The sequence below is a fragment of the Prionailurus viverrinus genome, chromosome X (assembly GCF_022837055.1).
Source record: "Prionailurus viverrinus isolate Anna chromosome X, UM_Priviv_1.0, whole genome shotgun sequence".
Lineage (NCBI taxonomy): Eukaryota > Metazoa > Chordata > Mammalia > Carnivora > Felidae > Prionailurus > Prionailurus viverrinus.
The window spans coordinates 510867-528646 of record NC_062579.1 but is presented as its reverse complement, the minus strand read 5'-3'; the positions used below and the strand labels follow the sequence as shown (position 1 = coordinate 528646).

At 39.8% G+C, this 17780-nt stretch overlaps 1 protein-coding gene across 2 annotated transcripts in view; it reads left to right on the top strand.

Annotated features, from left to right (window-relative positions):
• The first annotated feature begins 16766 nt into the window (after positions 1–16766).
• The window catches only part of NLGN4X (neuroligin 4 X-linked), a 319875-nt gene continuing 318861 nt past the window's right edge, over positions 16767–17780 (top strand). For both annotated transcript variants that reach the window (XM_047844878.1, XM_047844877.1), the window contains exon 1: positions 16767–17056. The gene's annotated coding sequence lies outside the window, so the exon portion shown is untranslated. The remainder of the gene's footprint in view (positions 17057–17780) is intronic.

Here is a 17780-nt window from a genome sequence, read left to right as displayed (position 1 = left end):
GTACTCCTGGTGAAAGCTTCCTGCCTCTTAACCTCACAGGGCTGAATGTAAGAAATCAAATTTAGCACATTCCCACGGTTAACTTCATAAATTGTTTCCTGTCTTTTTTTTTCATAAAATAAAATATTCATCCATTGCAAGTGTTCAAATTCAATCACTATATTACTTTTACCTAAATGTCTACTTCAATAAGAGAAAGCAGGAGATATTATAAGAACTAAATCTTATAAAAGGTTTTACGAAAACCAGCTGAAATTTGGTGTCACCATTAATCTCTTGAAAATGTGAGATGAAAGTTTAAATTCCTCTTCCTCGACAAAACAAAACTCCATAATCTCACAGAAAAAAAAGTGCTTATAATTTTATACCCTTTCATTATGGTTTAATAGATCACTGGCTTCTGATTTGAAAATAAAAGGTTGCCAATCTGTGATTTACACGGACAGATGTTGAATATTCTCTCGATGACTCCAGTTGTCAATGTGCCCACATCCATCCCCACTGGACAGGGGCGGCTCAGCTTTCTCTGATCCTCTAGCACCCCGGGGAACTTTTGTGGGCCAAGAACACTTACCGTGTGCGTTTTGTGCGTTGCCCATTTTGCTGAAATATACAACTTCTTAAGCAAGTTCTTAAACAGTCTTTAAAGATGATCAATATAATGAATAAATAAAATCTATAAATTACGGAAAGTTGCTATCTAATATCCTAAACTGTCACTGCAAACAACGTTAATACCTGCCTTCTAAACCTCTTTAAAAAAAATCCCATGCCTGACGCTTCAGTTTCTCTTACGATCATACCACACTCTCCTCCTTCGTAAATCATAGGAACTTGATTCGATCTGCTTTGAAGAAGGGGGTCCCGGGGAAGGGCAGTCACCAATTGCCCACCCCATTATAAGCAAGTTTGCATGTTTATTTAAATCCAAATCTGCATTTGCACATGGTAGGTTTGATGAGCTTTTATTCTGAGGAAGCTTAAAGAGTTAAGCATGGTTAAATTTTGTGTATGAAAACTTCATACCGGAAAGCACGGTTGCTTTCAAAAGCTCTGTGTTGTCCATATGAAACCAGTATAATGTTGTATGTTAATTATACTTCAGTTAAAAAAAAAAGTCCTCAATCCATAGTGAAAGGGTCAGAATAGAAACACAGGTATCGGAATAGAAGGGTTTACAGTAACCTCGTCACAGTTACTTGAATATTTTGCAGAGAATGATAATGAAAGCTACCTGGAATAAAGGGGATTTGTGCAAAGCCATCAAAACCCAAAGAAACTCAGAAATGGCAGTTAGACTGAAGTCCATGAACAGATATTATACATACAACAAAGGAAAAGCAATGCTAACACCGTTTGACTCATTAATGTGAATAGTTGATGCATCCATCGCGTTTGTGAATTCTGGACCCCGCTGACATTGGCTCCTGATCACCCGTGGCTTACTTTTCAGGAATTTTGAAACGTCGGTGCTTAACACAACCGCCATTAACACTTAAACTATAATAATCTTAAAATTAAACTCACGGTTAAAAAAGATAAATGCTTTGAAACTCATCCCTGGCCACTTTACTGTCTCATGCTCATGATGGAAATTCTGTATCATCAGACCTGTCTGCGCATCTTCCTATTTTCGCCATGGAAATCATCACCTGCTACAAATCAGGGCTTTCCTTGACCGAGAGATCCGATCGTTAAATATGTTTCAGCCTGCCGCTGTGCTTTATGGGTATGTTTTCATGACATTATTGCATTTCTTGAGGGTGTCGCCTTAGACAATGTCTTATACACATTAAAGAGTCCTGCACTATACTGAGTCCCTATACATTAATAAATTCATATTCACTTACTTTTTTGAGTGGCCCGGATGCTATTTGAAATATATGTTAGATATACTCTACTTCTGCCTATGTATCAGGGGTACACAATAGACTCTTCAACAACCTGGGTTTGAACTCTGCGGGTCCACCTGTGGGTTTTTTTTTCAATAAATGCAGTACAGTACCGTAAATTCACTTCCTCTTCTTTTTGATTTTCTTAATAACATCTTCTTTTCTCTACCTTGCTTTATTATAAGAATGCAGTATCTAATACCTATATAAAATATATGTTGATTGTTTACGTTATCAGTAAGGCTGCTGGTCAAGAGCAGGCTGTTAAGGATTGCGTTTTAGGGGAGTAACTTTGGGTTACCCTTGGATTTTCAACTGCATGGGGGTCGTTGGCACCGCTAACCCTACATTTTTCAAGGGTCAGCTGCATGTATATATTTTTTTATACATAAAGATAACAAGATGTTTTTTGCCAGTTTTTGCCCCTTGGGGTCACCCCTGTTGAGAATGCATTACTGTCACTGTCTTCTTCCATTCCTTGTTAGCTAAGCCGTATGACATGGAGTTCTTCTTCAGTGTTTTACTTATGTGTTTTGCTATCTCCGCTTCTGTGTAGTAAATAGAATGTCCTTTGAAGTCCTGCCGGCCGCTTTATTGGCTCTGTACATCAAAAACATGCTCCGTAGAGTTTCAAAGCCTCACCTTCCTCATCTGTGTTATGGAGAGATAGACTACCCTCTTCCCTTACCTTGTCTAAAATACTCAGGAAGAGAATATATTTGGAAAACTACCTCATTCCCTGACAAGCCTTCTCTCCACTTCCCTGGCTGTGCACAAAAATCAGCTGCTAAAGCTGCATCCTGATGAGCACCCTTTCAGAGTGGCTCGAACATTTACGTTCTAGGCCTGGGTGATGCTGATGAGGCCTTAAAAGAAAGGGATGCTGATTCTTGAAAACACAGAGGCAGAAAGTCACCTCATTATTGTGCTGTTTTTCCTGGAACTTGATGACAAACTTGTAAGGAAACCTCAGCTTTCCGAGAACACACATTTGCCTTCCTGGTTTGGTCACTTCTCTATCATCCAGTGCACTGAGGTACGCAGCACTGACTGCTAAGCCAGACTCAGGGATGGATTTTACCTCTTGGTACCACTGTGTACATTTTCAGGAACTAGGTAGCATCTGGCAGTTTACTCCATTTGGAAGCTGACAAAGGCAGCCAACCCCAGTTTCATGGATGCTGGCAGAAGACATGAAACCCCAGGGTCAGAGACAAAGAATGTTATTATTCACAGCACAGCAAGCAGTGTGATTGCCCCCTTCTGCCCTCCAAGTTCCAAAGGGGCAATCCACAGAGGCCCAGGTTGATGCTCCACACATATCGTGAGCTTATGGAAATCAACCACGTTATACTGGACACCACACAAACCTGCCCTTTGCTCAATAGGAAGACACTATCCGTCTTTCCAGGCTGTTGACTATGCAAATATTCTTGAAAAGATAGTGCAAAACAGATGAAGAGCCAATGCCTCCCTCGCAAGTAATACAGGACACAAGAGAGACCTATGAAAAGTGCCTCCTATCATGTATATCTTAAAAAACTGTTAGGTTTATGATGAACTCAAACCAGTCTATGGATTTGCAAAGGGGAACGTAAAGACAAGAAAAATCAATATCCCCTCTGCTGTAGCTGCCCGTGATTCCCCCTCTTGATGAGTGTGTTGAGTAAGTGCTAAATGCTGGGAGGAACTAAGTATGGTTTCCCTAGTGTCTATCTTGATAGTTTGTTTGTTTATTTGTTTACAAATTCCAGCAACTTCTGCAGCACTTAATGTCTATACTCTACATGGCAGATGTGGGGACTTCAGTTTCCCACTGCTACAAATGCATGGAGTCGTATTAGAAGGGAGAGAAAAAGCAAAGACAAGGGGTAGTTCCATTCTTCCAGATTCCTTTCTTTTTTTTTTTTTAATTTTTTTTTCAACGTTTATTTATTTTTGGGACAGAGAGAGACAGAACATGAACGGGGGAGGGGCAGAGAGAGAGGGAGACACAGAATCGGAAACAGGCTCCAGGCTCCGAGCCATCAGCCCAGAGCCCGACGCGGGGCTCGAACTCACGGACCGCGAGATCGTGACCTGGCTGAAGTCGGACGCTTAACCGACTGCGCCACCCAGGCGCCCCTAAGATTCCTATCTTTCTAAGACAGGTGCAAGTGTGGGAGTCATCACTGTTCAATGCACTAGTCCTTCACACATGGAAAGGTTCTCACCTCTTCTCAGAGAGACACAGGGAGCAGAAATTGGGTACAAAAAAGAGTAATATTTGCAGATTAAGTACCTTCTTTGGGACTCTGCTATATTTAAACCATCAGAGATTATTAATTTCATTGTCAAACTGCTGATGCAAGGGTAAATATTTTCATGGGATCTGTGTAAGATTGAGTTAAGACATGGTATTTAAATTTTTTATTTTTATTTTTTTTAAGTTTATTTGTTTTGAGAGAGAGAGAGACCGTGTGCAAATGGGGGAGGGACAGAGAGAGAGGGAGAGATTGAGAATCCCAAGCAGTCTCCGTGCTGTCAGCACAGAGCCCAATGCAGGGCTTGAACTCACCAACTGTGAGATCATGACCTGAGCCGAAATCAAGAGTCGGATGCTTAACCGACTGAGCCACCCAGGTGCCCCAAGACATGGTATTTAAAGTGTTATTATCCAGTGACATGAGACCACTTAGACCCGGAGGAGGCAAACAGTTTAAGGGGAAAAGCCATCCACTTGGAATTCTGCTGTTGGCTTTCTTTTCTCTTTTCCCTCCTCCTCCTCCTGTTCCTCCTTCTACCTCTCTCTCTCTCTTTGCTTTAACATTAGTAATAAGCAGATTTCAAATACCTAGACTACCATAATGAGGAAAAACCTAAAATCAGAAATAACGCAAGACAGACAACATGGCGGACAGAAAAGTTCAAGAGATGCGTAGAGGGAAGTTCCTTTTGGAAGGGATTCTCTAGCACACTTCTTTAGCTTCTGAGCCAATGCACGGTGTTTGACATCCATGAGAAATCAAAGTGTGTGTTATTAATTAAGAAAAAGGTGGCTCGAAGGAAGCCAGATGGTTGAGGGCTGGGCCACTGGAGGGAAGACAGCTGTGTCCCTCTGACAAGGCAGGTGTGGTGCAGACAGATGCACCCCGGGAAGACCCAGCTTCTGCAGCCCAGCGAATGTTGCACTGGCGTGATCGCCTGGGTGCCCCCTGCGACTTAAAGTGCCAACACAGAGATTAGCTAAAGTCCTGGAGGTTACAAGTGGCTGCCTAGTTTTTGTTCACCTTTCCATTCATATAGAGCAGACTGATTAGAGACACCCTTCCGGGGGACCATCCCGCACGGTTAGAAGTGCTCTTCCAAAGTCATGGGCAACCAGCCACGTAAGGATGATCGGGGGGCATCAGAAGCTCAGGATGTTCCCATTGTTTAAGGCTTCGGCTGTATATAAAAATAGATGAAGAGATAGTTGTAAAAAGGTCACACAAATCATGGACTCCTTGAACAGAAATAGTAGAATGTTTTAACCTAAAGATAATATATACTGAAATAATTGATGCTTTTAGCACATTACAAATAGCGATTGTTTATGGCTGAAAGCTTCTCAGGATGGGGCCTTGGACACATGACCCCTCCTCCTCCTGACTGCGTCCTGCCCCCTCCCCTTATAGGCCGGGAGGGCACCGCAGGGGCCTGGGCCCAGCCAACGTGAGGCTCTCCCAGAAGGAGCAGCCCCAGCCGCCCATCTGCACATGCGGGTGCGTGTGAGGGTGGCTGAGGTCTGAGGCCATCCAGGACTTCTCCACGGCAAGCTGGGTGCAGCCTGCAGCCCAGTGAAAGAGAGCACCGTGGGGTCCTTGGGTGAAAGAGGAAAATTACTCAAGTATGTGATCCCTGCTCCTGGTGCCCAGTCCTTTCCAGAGGAAAAGAAAGGTGGGTATGCCTGTGTGTGTGTGTGTGTGTGTGAGAGAGAGAGAGACAGAGACAGAGACAAATGGACTGACAGAGACAGAGAGACATAGGGAGGGAGAAATTGTTTTCTCCTTAGGATTATGAAACACATTTTGAATGTGAATTTGAGAATAGGCTCTATAAATAATTTTTATTTTCTTTAAATTGGCCAAGTTGGAATAAACATTCCTTTGCAGTCTTGTAACCCATCTGCTAGGTGCTCGCATTAAACACTATTGATCCCCGATTGCTATCAAAGAGGGTGTGTTTACCCTCACTGTCAGGGATCTCTGGACAGAATAGCTTAATTATGCTGGTTATGTGCACAGGGGACTTGGTGATTCAGCAGGCGTGGGGATCGTGTTTACCTGGGACTTCACCCTTTCACGCTGTTAATAAAACCCATGTTGCTTCGTTTCATACCAGGGGGCCAGTGGCTTTGCCATTGGATTCGATGACCTTTGCAAATGACTTCGCGGTGGTCTCCCCAAGGTTGGAATCTCCACACTCAATGATGAGACGGTATCCGGAGGAAGACAAGGGAATGCCCACCATTCCCAGGAAATTCTGATTGAGGTTTTTGGAGTAATCTGCCCAAATTATGGAGATGAAATTATTGAGGCTGAAGAAAATGAAACAAAATTCAACTTCTATTATGTGAAAAGTCATGAGCATTTGTAAAGTGAGGCATTAGGGAGCTTACAGTCCGGTGAACCAGGTGCACGCACACACACACACACACACACGCTTATACGTACCTTCTAAATGCTGCTGGAAATAGTGCATTAACTGCTTTGTGAACACACAAGGTGGCACAATGAAATTTTCTACGGGACGAATTGGAGTGGGTGGTTCTATGAGGAAATTGTAAGTCCTTTGGAACCGAGTAATATTTCTGAGCCTCTCACACTGTGGTTAGCACAGAACTGACCACTCGTGGATTCCCTAATCACTCCTTGACTTGATAAACTATGAAAAGATCAAGGCTGTTGATGAGAGCAAAACTGTTCTGACGCAGGGTGAAGAAAGTCTATTTTGCTTGATGCAGGAATCACAGATTTTGTGGTCCACTTCTGCCTTTCTTCTAATTTGATACCTTTTGGGAGGATTTATGAGCACATGATGTACTTCTGGTTCATTCGTCTATGGCGTGTAGGAAAGAGCTGAGCAACCATTCTGAAAATTGTAAAATGTGTTGCATATTGGTTCGAATTGTTCAATGCTCTTTTCTCTTCCTCGGTGCTACAGCTGGCTTACTGCCATCCCTATGCATATCCACCCAGGCACACATATATGCATATAGAGGTACCTATATACTCTTAGTTATCTGATAATAGCACAGCAAATGACCACAGACCTAGAGGCTGGAACTCATACTATCTCACCCCTTCTGTGCTTCAGCACATGGCATGTGACTTAGCTGAGGGCTGTGTTCCAGAATGTTCACGGGCTGCAATGCCAGCATCAGCTGGGCAGGGGCTGGGGTCTCATCAGAAAACTCGAGTGGGGAAGAATCTACTTCTGAGATCACATGGTTTGTGGGATTTGGTATCTCACAGACAGATGGACTGAGGACTTCACTTCCTCATTGGCTGTGGCCAAAAGGCACCATCGTTTTCTGCCCTAAAGATGTGGCACAGGGTCAGGGGTTCCCCATGTAATTTTGGTCACACATACTTGGAAAATACAGAAAATTATTTTCCATATATCCTTGGTCATATAGACCAGGAAAATACTACTGTATTACTAATATACCAATGTCTTTTAGCAGGGTTTGATCCCCATTCAAAACAAATCCACTGATCTTTTTCTAAAATACATTTTATTTTATTTTATTGTTTTATTCTTTTAGAGCGAGAGAGAGCACAAGCAGGGAAGAGGGACAGAGAGAGAATCTTAAGCAGGCTCCATGATCTGCGTGGACCCTGATGTGGGGCTCAATCCCATGACCTTGGTATCACAACCTGAGCAGAAAACAAGAGTCAGATGTTCAGCTGACTGAGCCACCCACGTGCCCCAAATCCATTGATTTTAATATATATCTTCATACTGTTCTGGTCCTACACATTGCACATATATGTACACATATACACATATGTACACACATACATATATGTGTGCATGTCACATATAAAGCTTATTTGCAATACTTGCCTTCTCATCTCAATGAATGTTGATACAAAACTAAAATATTTTTAAGAGATTCTAGAATGAACCTTTAATTCAAAAGGATTAAAGATAGCATTTTTCCTAATAATTTTTTGCCAACTGCACTTTATTTCATTTTCTAAAAAGTTTTTATTTAAATCCAGTTAGTTAACATAGTGTAATATTAGTTTCAGGTGTACTATTTAGTGGTTGAATGCTTTCCTACATCCCTCGGTGGTCATCACGACAGGTGCACTCCTTAATCCCGGTCACCAATTTCACCCATCCCCCACCTCCCCTGTGGCAACCACCAGTTTGTTCTCGATAGTCAAGAGCCAGTTTCTTGGTTTGCCTCTCTCTTCTTTTCCCTATGCCAACTGCACTTTATTTACACTCAAAATAACGAACCAGAATTGCATTCACCAGAGATGTTTTATTTTTCTACTGGCATGGCTGACATAGGTCATTAACAGGAGACAGGGCTATCTGCTGTGGAGTCAATACGCAAAGCACATCAGTGCTGCCCTTCATATTAAACTTCCTTTTGTTGTACCTCCCAATGCTAAATTTCTTTCTTTTCAAATACAGATTATCTGCAGTATAAGTATGAAAGTAGGAAGATAGGTGTCCACACACAGGATAAAGATAGAGGGGCAGAATCAGGTGCAAATCAACATTCTGGGAGTATAAATATCTGTCTGTTATTTATTATATATATTCAGAAGGTTACATACATGTGTACATATAGCAATGTATATATACAGAAAGCTTTGTATGTACATATAGTTATGTCTGTATAGTGCCAATATACAGAATAATATATGTTAATATATAATGAAGAAATGATGCATATATTTTATACATAATATAAATAAAATTATCACAATATATATTTATATTATGTTATAACATATTATATAATATATATTTATATACAAATACATAGATATTTAATATAATAGAGTTTCTTAATATTTAGTCAGTATAATATATGAATATCTATTTTATATAAGATATGATTATACCAAATATACACATCTATGTGTATAGATACATACATATATCCATATGTATGTATACATATACATACATAATATCTTTATATTATATATAAATGTGTTATTTTATATAGAAATATAGAAATATATTACATAGGATATACAATATATTTTATATAAATCTAGTTACAATCATATTTATATTATAAATATAAACCCTATTTTATAACTGTTTAAATATATACATACATACAATTTTATATATGCATAATGATAATATATTGCATTCTATGAACATACATATATTTACCTATAGAGAGGGGTTATATATAATATATGCTATATTGTATATAACCATATATATATTATATAAGCCTATATAACATATAATGTATAACCTTATATATATTATTAAAGCTATATATAATGCATATATAATATAAATGATAAATATATGTATATTTACATAACCCTATGTATAATATATAACCCATCTCTATTTTATATATCTATATTTATATATACATTTTATGTATGATATATACATATATATAATTCTATGTAACCTAGAGAGAAGAAGTTTCATGAATATTTTTCATCATTTTCAAGTGTAGTGCATATTCTTATTTGTGAAAGGACACAGACATTGTGAAAGATTTTCATACAAAGTCTTAGGCAATAACAGTGAGAAAGTTGCTGCAAATGTCATTTAAAAATGAACTCTGGCTATTTGGGATTCAGTATTCTTGGTTTTCATACAAAAGCAAGAGTTAATGGCTTTCTCATCTGCACCAAATACAGTGCAAGTCAGGAGCTGGAATACTTTTTAAAAATCAGGGCCATTTAAAAGTCATTTAGGCTAATCACGCCCAGTGATAAAATAATAACCAGGGAGAGAATTTAAAATCATCAGATGGAAAGTCCATGTACAAAGTGTATCTCTGCACAGTGGCTGCATGTTACATAATTAATGGTGTTTTATGGGTTTAAAACACCAGTCAGAAGGACAAAAGCTTCGGAAAGACTGGGAGCAGACTGTCTTCCATGAAGATTTAATTATTCCCATTTCTCAGATGCAAACATCGCACTAGGGCGATGCACAGCCTTCTTATTGGAAAACAGATACTTTAATACATTTCCTTGAACCTTTAGAAGTCTTATGAAACACTACTTACAAAACCAAGGAGGATAAACTAAGACAATTGCTTGTGTCTCTTCCAAGTAAGTGTCTACAACTATATTCACAGGTAAGAAAAGGTGTGTACCTTCCACTAATGTCAGAAAACCTCTTTTCAATGATGGGCATGCATTTGAAATTCATTCTAATTTAACTTAGACTGGTCTGAAGTTACCTCTGTATCTTTGAAAGGACAAGGTTTACGTAGCAGGTTTCGAGTACACAATCAGACAGGATGGAATTTGTGAAACTTTCAGAGAGTAAATATTTTTAAGTTTTCCAGCATGCTTCTCTTATTCAATCTATGCTGTTCATCATATTATAATCTAGTTATTAACTCTAATTTGGGGATACTGCTACTTAACTATTTTGTAATTAAGTATGCTATATTTGATATATGAAACTCAGTTATATTTGTTCTATGTAATATATATGTCTGTCTCTCTCTCCATCCATTACATATCTCCCACCTGTCTATCTATGTATCTATGTATCTATCTACCTACCTACCTACCCATCCATCATCTCTCTCTCATCCATCCATCCATCATTCCATCCATCCATCCATCCATCCTATCATCTATCTATCGTCTGTCATATCAAAGTTATTTCATATTCTATCCTCTCTCAAATTTATTAAATTCATGCCCTAACGTGGTCTCATATAGTTGCGACCCCCCCCCAAAGCATTTACCATCATAATGTTGCAGAGATTTTTTTTTTCTGAGACTGTGTCGATAATGGTAACTGAATGGAAAAAATACAATAAGTAAATAAACAGATGAATAAAAATAAAGTGGGACAGTCGTGTTGTTAAGCAAAGCCATTGATTAAAAAGAAATTTCAGGATCACCTACTTATGGGCAAAGATCATGTCTTATTTTTCCATCCTTGGTATTTTAAAGAGTTCTTGGAATAAGCAACGGTTCTCAGATTCATGTTCATTAAATAAATGAATAAATGTAACAACCAGAAAACTACTTACAGACAGTCCCACCTTCATCCCGCTACCTCTGAATACATATCATTTCCACCCTTCATTGTGAGGCTATCATGATGGTTTCAACTTCCTCATCAGGATCCCACTCGCGAATCTGCCTAAAATATTCGTTTGAAGCCTGTCCAATAATCTGTTGATTCCAAACTGCAGTACAGCTCCGCCGTCCTCCCCCTCTCCACTAAGATCTCTGCAATGTCTGCATCTCTTCACACAGTTGACTTCTGCCCCTGCCTTTTGCAGTTGAAACTCCTCCTTTTGGGGCGCCTGAGTGGCGCAGTCGGTTAAGCGTCCGACTTCAGCCAGGTCACGATCTCGCGGTCCGTGAGTTCGAGCCTCGCGTCAGGCTCTGGGCTGATGGCTCGGAGCCTGGAGCCTGTTTCCGATTCTGTGTCTCCCTCTCTCTCTGTCCCTTCCCCGTTCATGCTCTGTCTCTCTCTGTCCCAAAAATAGATAACCGTTGAAAAAAAAAAAAAAAGAAACTCCTCCCTTTGAATTCCATGTGGCACCTTGGTAGTTCTGGCAACTGTTTGGTTATATTCCATTGGATTTTCTACATGGATTGTCATTCCATATTTAAATACAGGTTAATTCTCCTTTCTCTCTTTTACGCCAGAATTTTAAGTATCCTATGCATGGAGTTTGCCGTCAGATCTGTTGACCCTACTCTAAGCTTCCTATCGTTGTCAAATCTCAGTCTTCCAAAGATCCACGGTGTCAGTGCCAATTCCATCGACGTGATCTGTCAGCATTCAAGTCAAAGTCTTCATTTTTCTTCCCACTCAACTTCTTTTGGTTTTGCATGTTATCGGTTGCCTTGGAGTTTCCATCTTGCCACATCAAGGCAATCTTCTATACGCTTCCTGTTCTGAGGTCCCAGCCCACTTTCAACCAATTTCTTGGATTTCGAGTCTTGTAACGATTATTCCACCCATTTCTTATTTTTAATTTTTACTATGACCTTAGTTTATGAATGCTGCAATAGCTTACTAACTGTGCTCTCCTGTTCTAGAATGTCCCTGCGATAAGCCATCCCTAAAATGAAGCGATGCCCTAAAATACTTCAGGGTAAACTCCCTGAAAGTAAATCTGTGCCTCTCATGTTCAAAAGTCAGCCATGATTCCCGTCACTGATTGTCTGTGAGCCATATCTCATCATTCTTCATGCTTGCTGTGAACCAACCATTAAATCACCACCATGAGTATGTTCATGGTTTAATTTAAGGGATTACCAAAGAGTCACTTAGCAAGGTGTCCCTCACAGTGCTAACTGTGCTAGAGCTAACTCAAGACCTACTAAATTTGGATCCTTGGTGCTGAGTTCCTAGAGCATGGAACCAGCTAACAAGGTGGTCCTTAGCCACCTTGAACTTTCAGAACCTTTGTCTACGCCCTCTCCATTTCTCCCTTCTAGACTTTGTTCTCTTGGAATGATTTCCCATCTCTGCTCTCCAATTCCCCATGAAAACCTTATTTACGTATGAGAGATTTTCTCATTTTTCCCTTCAGGAAGTATGCTATGCTTCTCTTATGCTTCTAGGGCAGCATATGCTGTATATTACGTTAGATTTTACTGATTTATCACCCTCTCACATTTTAAGCCTCTTCTATATTATGTATATTTATATCTCTAATAGTGTGTGGCAGTTAACCAAATAGTATACATTACTATTACACTAATAATTATTGTTCTACTTACTCATATTTCTGTTTGGTTTTAACCCTTGTGTTAGTTGAGTCATGAGTCAGTATTCCCAATGGCCTGCCTGGTTTAGCCAATACTGCATTTAGGGTTGATTGTGTCAATGCCACAGGAACATGAACAAGAACGTGGTTGATGGACACAGGACGGAATTATCATTAAGAGCACGGCTACAGTACAGATTAAATCTCAGTTTCTTTCGAGTTCTCTGTATCAAAACCAAGTTCCTGTCAATGGGTCCTTTTTTGTACGCCATTGTTTGATATCTTTTCATCTTTCCCCATCTCACCATATTGCATAATTAGATTTTTAGTGGGAGCATAAAGAATTATACTCGTATCTGTCCAAGAATTCCGGGTTTAAATCTATGTAACTCCATTCACCATTTTTCAATCTGTTCTCCCAACAGGATTAGAAATGGTGTGTTTGGTTCTTTCTTTTCTTCTTCTTCTTCTTCTTTTTTTTTAATTTAATGCTTATTTATTTTTGAGAGAGAGAGACAGAGAGACAGAGCGTGAGTGGGGGTTGCGGGGGGGCAGAGAGAGAGGGAGACACAGAATCCGAAGCAGGCTCCAGGCTCTGAGCTGTCAGCACAGAGCCTAATACGGGGTTCGAACTCACCAACCACAAGATCATAACCTGAACCAAAGCTGTTTGCTTGCCTGAGCCACCCAGGCACCCCTGTTTCTTCCTCTTCTGACCTAGTCTCATGTGATTAGGATTAGAGAAAACTATAAAATCATACCATTATACATTTACTTTGTATTAAAATAAGTACTCTGTCTGCTTAAGTATTTTTGGGGGGAGGGACCTGAGCTCTTTTTTTTTTTTTTTTTTAAGCTCCATAAGATTGTTCAAATGGAAATGAAAATGTGCTGGCCTGCCCCTCCCCCATAACATATCTCAGGAAACAGGTCTGCTCTTCAACCAATTGTCCCCACACTAAGACAAACATTAAGATGTTACCCATGGATCCAATCACCCCCTCCCCAGATTCACTTTCTTATGCTGCCTTAATGAATTTAGAGATGACCTTTTGGGGCGCTGGGTGTTCAGTCAGTTGAGGGCCTGACTCTTGATTTTGGCTCTGGTCATGATCTCAGGGTTCATGAGATGAGAAATGACCTATTTTACCCATATCAATTGCTGTTTCCCTTTTCTTCTCTCTCTCCTCCTCCCTCTCTCCGTGTCTGTGTACATGTCTCCCTTATTCAGTTTTGTCCATTGTCCATATTGCCACACTGTGGTTGTCCTAAAACGTGAATCTGATGATTTCCCCCCTACCGTGGGCTTACAATATGTTAAAGCCAATTGATAAATTGGCTGCCACCTGTACAGCATGGCATTCCAGATCCTCCATAAATATGTCTCGGAACACTTCTTCAGCCCTGTGTCTCACCCCCCTTCTTTGCATACTCTGTGAGCTGCTCATACCAAACCTTCTGTGTTTCCGACCCACACAGCTCTTTTCTCAATTCCTGCACATGAATGCAACTTCTCTTTTGAAGGCCGTTCCTTCATCATTTCCACCTCTGTGGATCCCTATGACTTCACATGTCACGGGACTTTTCCCACACCTTCTTATCATTTTCTTGTCTTACATTATTGGCTGTCTTATCCACTAGACCATAGGTTTCTTCAAAAATAAGTGGCTGTGACTTACACATGAATGCATGTTTGGTGCTTAGGACCATGCCTGTGCTCAACAAATATTTGAATTTATCAGTCAATCAATCAATTAATACATTCTTGGCAAAGCAAATGACTTTCTGGCCTGCTATAAACTATTGTTTTCAAGTAGAGGGTCTTTTCTAAGCCCCACTTTGGGAGATGCATGTATCTACACCTATATTTTTGTACTGATATCTATATAGGTCAGTGAATTCGGGGAGAAGCTATATTTATTAGCAATACTCTTATGTTACTGGATCTTAAATATCTATTCAATAACAGATGAAAAATATATTTGTATAAAACATGTTTCATCTATTATTGATGTAATAAATATAATATTTATTTTACAATAATAAATATTTATATAACAAACATATCATATTTTATATAATAAATATAATATTTATATAATAAATGTGATATTAATTATACAAAATATAATATATTTTATATAATAAATATATTTATATAATAAATATATGACTATATATTATATAAAATATAATAAATATACTATACTATATTTATATAAATAAATATAATAAGATATATTTAAATATATATTAAATATATATTTTAAACTATTATATATTTATATAATAAAATATAATAAATATGCTATATTTATATAAATAAATATAATAAGATATATTTAAATATATTAAATATATATTTTTAAATTATTATATATATTTATATAATAAAATATAGTAATTATATTATATTATATAAATGAATATAATAAGGTATACTTAAATATATATTAAATATATACATTTAAATATATATATTTATATATTTGTATACATCTTTTTGGAAAAAGGTGTTTTCAAACACATTCTCTCACTTAATCATCCCCAGAAACCCACAAAAGAGTGTTTTTAAATCACCCTTCAACAGATGTGGTCTCTAAGATTCACAGAACATAACAGACTTTGCAGCAAGTCAAAGCTAGCAAAGGTAGACCCTTGCCATGAAAGCAAGTCCCCTGACTCAGTGTACCTCACCTTCCCGTTTTTTGGACATATCCCAATGAGTTCTTGTCTCAAAGCTTGTGAGGAATCTCTATATGCACACAGCAAATACCTACTGCAGGTTGGATGCCTAAGTTTGCCCGCTAAGTGCAGAGGATGTCCTATGGACAGGGGACATTATCTTTTCTCTTCGATAAATAAATTCGTAGGCCTGTGAACTAATTTTAAGAAAAGCAAGCATTTCTTTAGGGCTTCTTGCGTGTTGAGTCCTGTGTTTACCCAGCTCGTATCATCATGATATAAGGAAGTGGTTACTTTTCTCTTCCCCATTTTATAGATGCAGAGACAGAGACCGAACATTTAAATGGACACCTAAGGTCATATGCAACCTGCATTCGAGCAGTGTAGTTTGAGAATCTCTCATATTGCCTCAACAGTATACATTGTCCCCGGGGTTTATCACTTAGGGACTTCATACGTTGCCCATGGAAAGCCAATGATAAATAACAGGTCGTATCACCAAACTTGAAGCTGGCTGGGAAAGACAAAACTCCCGGGCCCTGAAAGTGAAGACGAGTATTTAAAAACAGCTAGCCAAATCCTAGCAACATCCCCGTTATCTGGTATTCATCGAAACCATTACTGTGTCAGAGAAGAAACACACAAAACGTCTGGACCCATCACCTGGGCATAAAGGAGACTCTGTCCTTTACAGACCTTCATTGTAATTTTACTGCCCACCCCCCCAAAAGATACCGTTCCCTGCCAATATAACCACAGTAACATAACGTACAGTAACACATTTGTCAGCCTGACCACGAGGGAATAGCTGCACATGGGTGGCACTCTTTGCAGAGCAAAGCCTCAAAGAGTTAAAGATGTTTGCAAATACTGTAGCGTGTGTGGTGTGGACGATGCTGCAAAGGGGGGAGGTCGGGGGGGGGGGGGAGCAGAGCAGGCAGAGAGCAAGCTTTGCTGCGCGCTCGCGCTCCTGGCATGGTGGCCCAGTGTGGCGCGCTCACCTGTTTCGCCACCCTGGCCCCGGGAATGTCTGTTACAGTTGCTTTGCGCCGAGATTAGCTGCTCTTTGCATTTCCTTGTAGCTGTGGATGTGGTTTCTGTAGTGATGGGACCGAGTGCGGAGATCTATTGGCTGCTGGCTTTGTAAATTTCATTCAGTTTGGTCCAATAGCAGAGGGGGATCGGGGAGACATCGGGAGCTCTCGCTTCAATCTCCCTTTTCCTTGCAGACCCGTCTGTGTCTCTCAGCACAGAGCTCTTATTCAGACCTCGCCGCCGTGTCCTTCCTGCTCCCACTGTCTTGCTTTCTCTTCCTGACTATTTTAGGGCACAAACAACGAATTTCCTCCAAGCGGCCGGCCTCGGTGGTCCCCGCATTCCTTTGGATGAGCACATCTAGTTGGGAATTGGACAAAGCCCAGGCTCCTGGACTCGCACACAGCCTCCTGAATCCTACCCTCGGTCAGGATTCCCTAGAAAAATCTGGATGTGTGAAAAAGAACACTCAGAGCCGATGCAGATTTTTCCACGGCTAAAGGTAGGTGCCGTTTTCAGATGTGTCTCTGGGTTATTTATTTGTAAAGCCTTTGAAACATTTGGACCTGTGTATGCTTCCCCAGCAAAAGAGGATGCTAAGCCTCCTGGAAAACACTCGAGCTGCGTTCCCATCTGACATTTTTTTTTAAATTATTATTGCATTTTATTTTGAGAATTCGGACAGGACTTTCAGCCATCTGCCGCTCCATTTCCTTATAGGTGTGGGTGGGACTGGGGACATGTATGTGCGGCTTGTCCTGTGCAAGCTTCATGCACATTTCCACAGAAACATTTGCTTTTTTTTTCCCTGTTGACTTAAAAAAAAAAAAAATTGGGACCACCGTGGTTTGAAAGAATTTTGCTGCAATCAGCTATTTGAACGGCGCTGGGGCCGTGTGTGATGTGTTTACAAAGTAGCGTTGTCTTACATACAAATAAACACAAGAGTGTGGCGAGGACAGGAGGGGAAAAAAATATATCTGCAGTAGAGGCTGAGCAGGAGCAAAGCGTCAGCTCCCTGCAAACCGGGACCGGAGATGAAGACAGGAATACTTCTGGAGACTGAGCAACCGCGAGCTTTTTTTTTTTTTTTTTTTTTTTTTTTTCCTCCTTCTTTAAGGAAAACTGTCAGCTACCACCCTCCTGGGGTGCTTTTTTTGGGTTAACCAGAGAGAAAAAAGGAAAACAGGCTTGGCTGCGGTTGCATTAAGCGGGTTTTTTTGTTG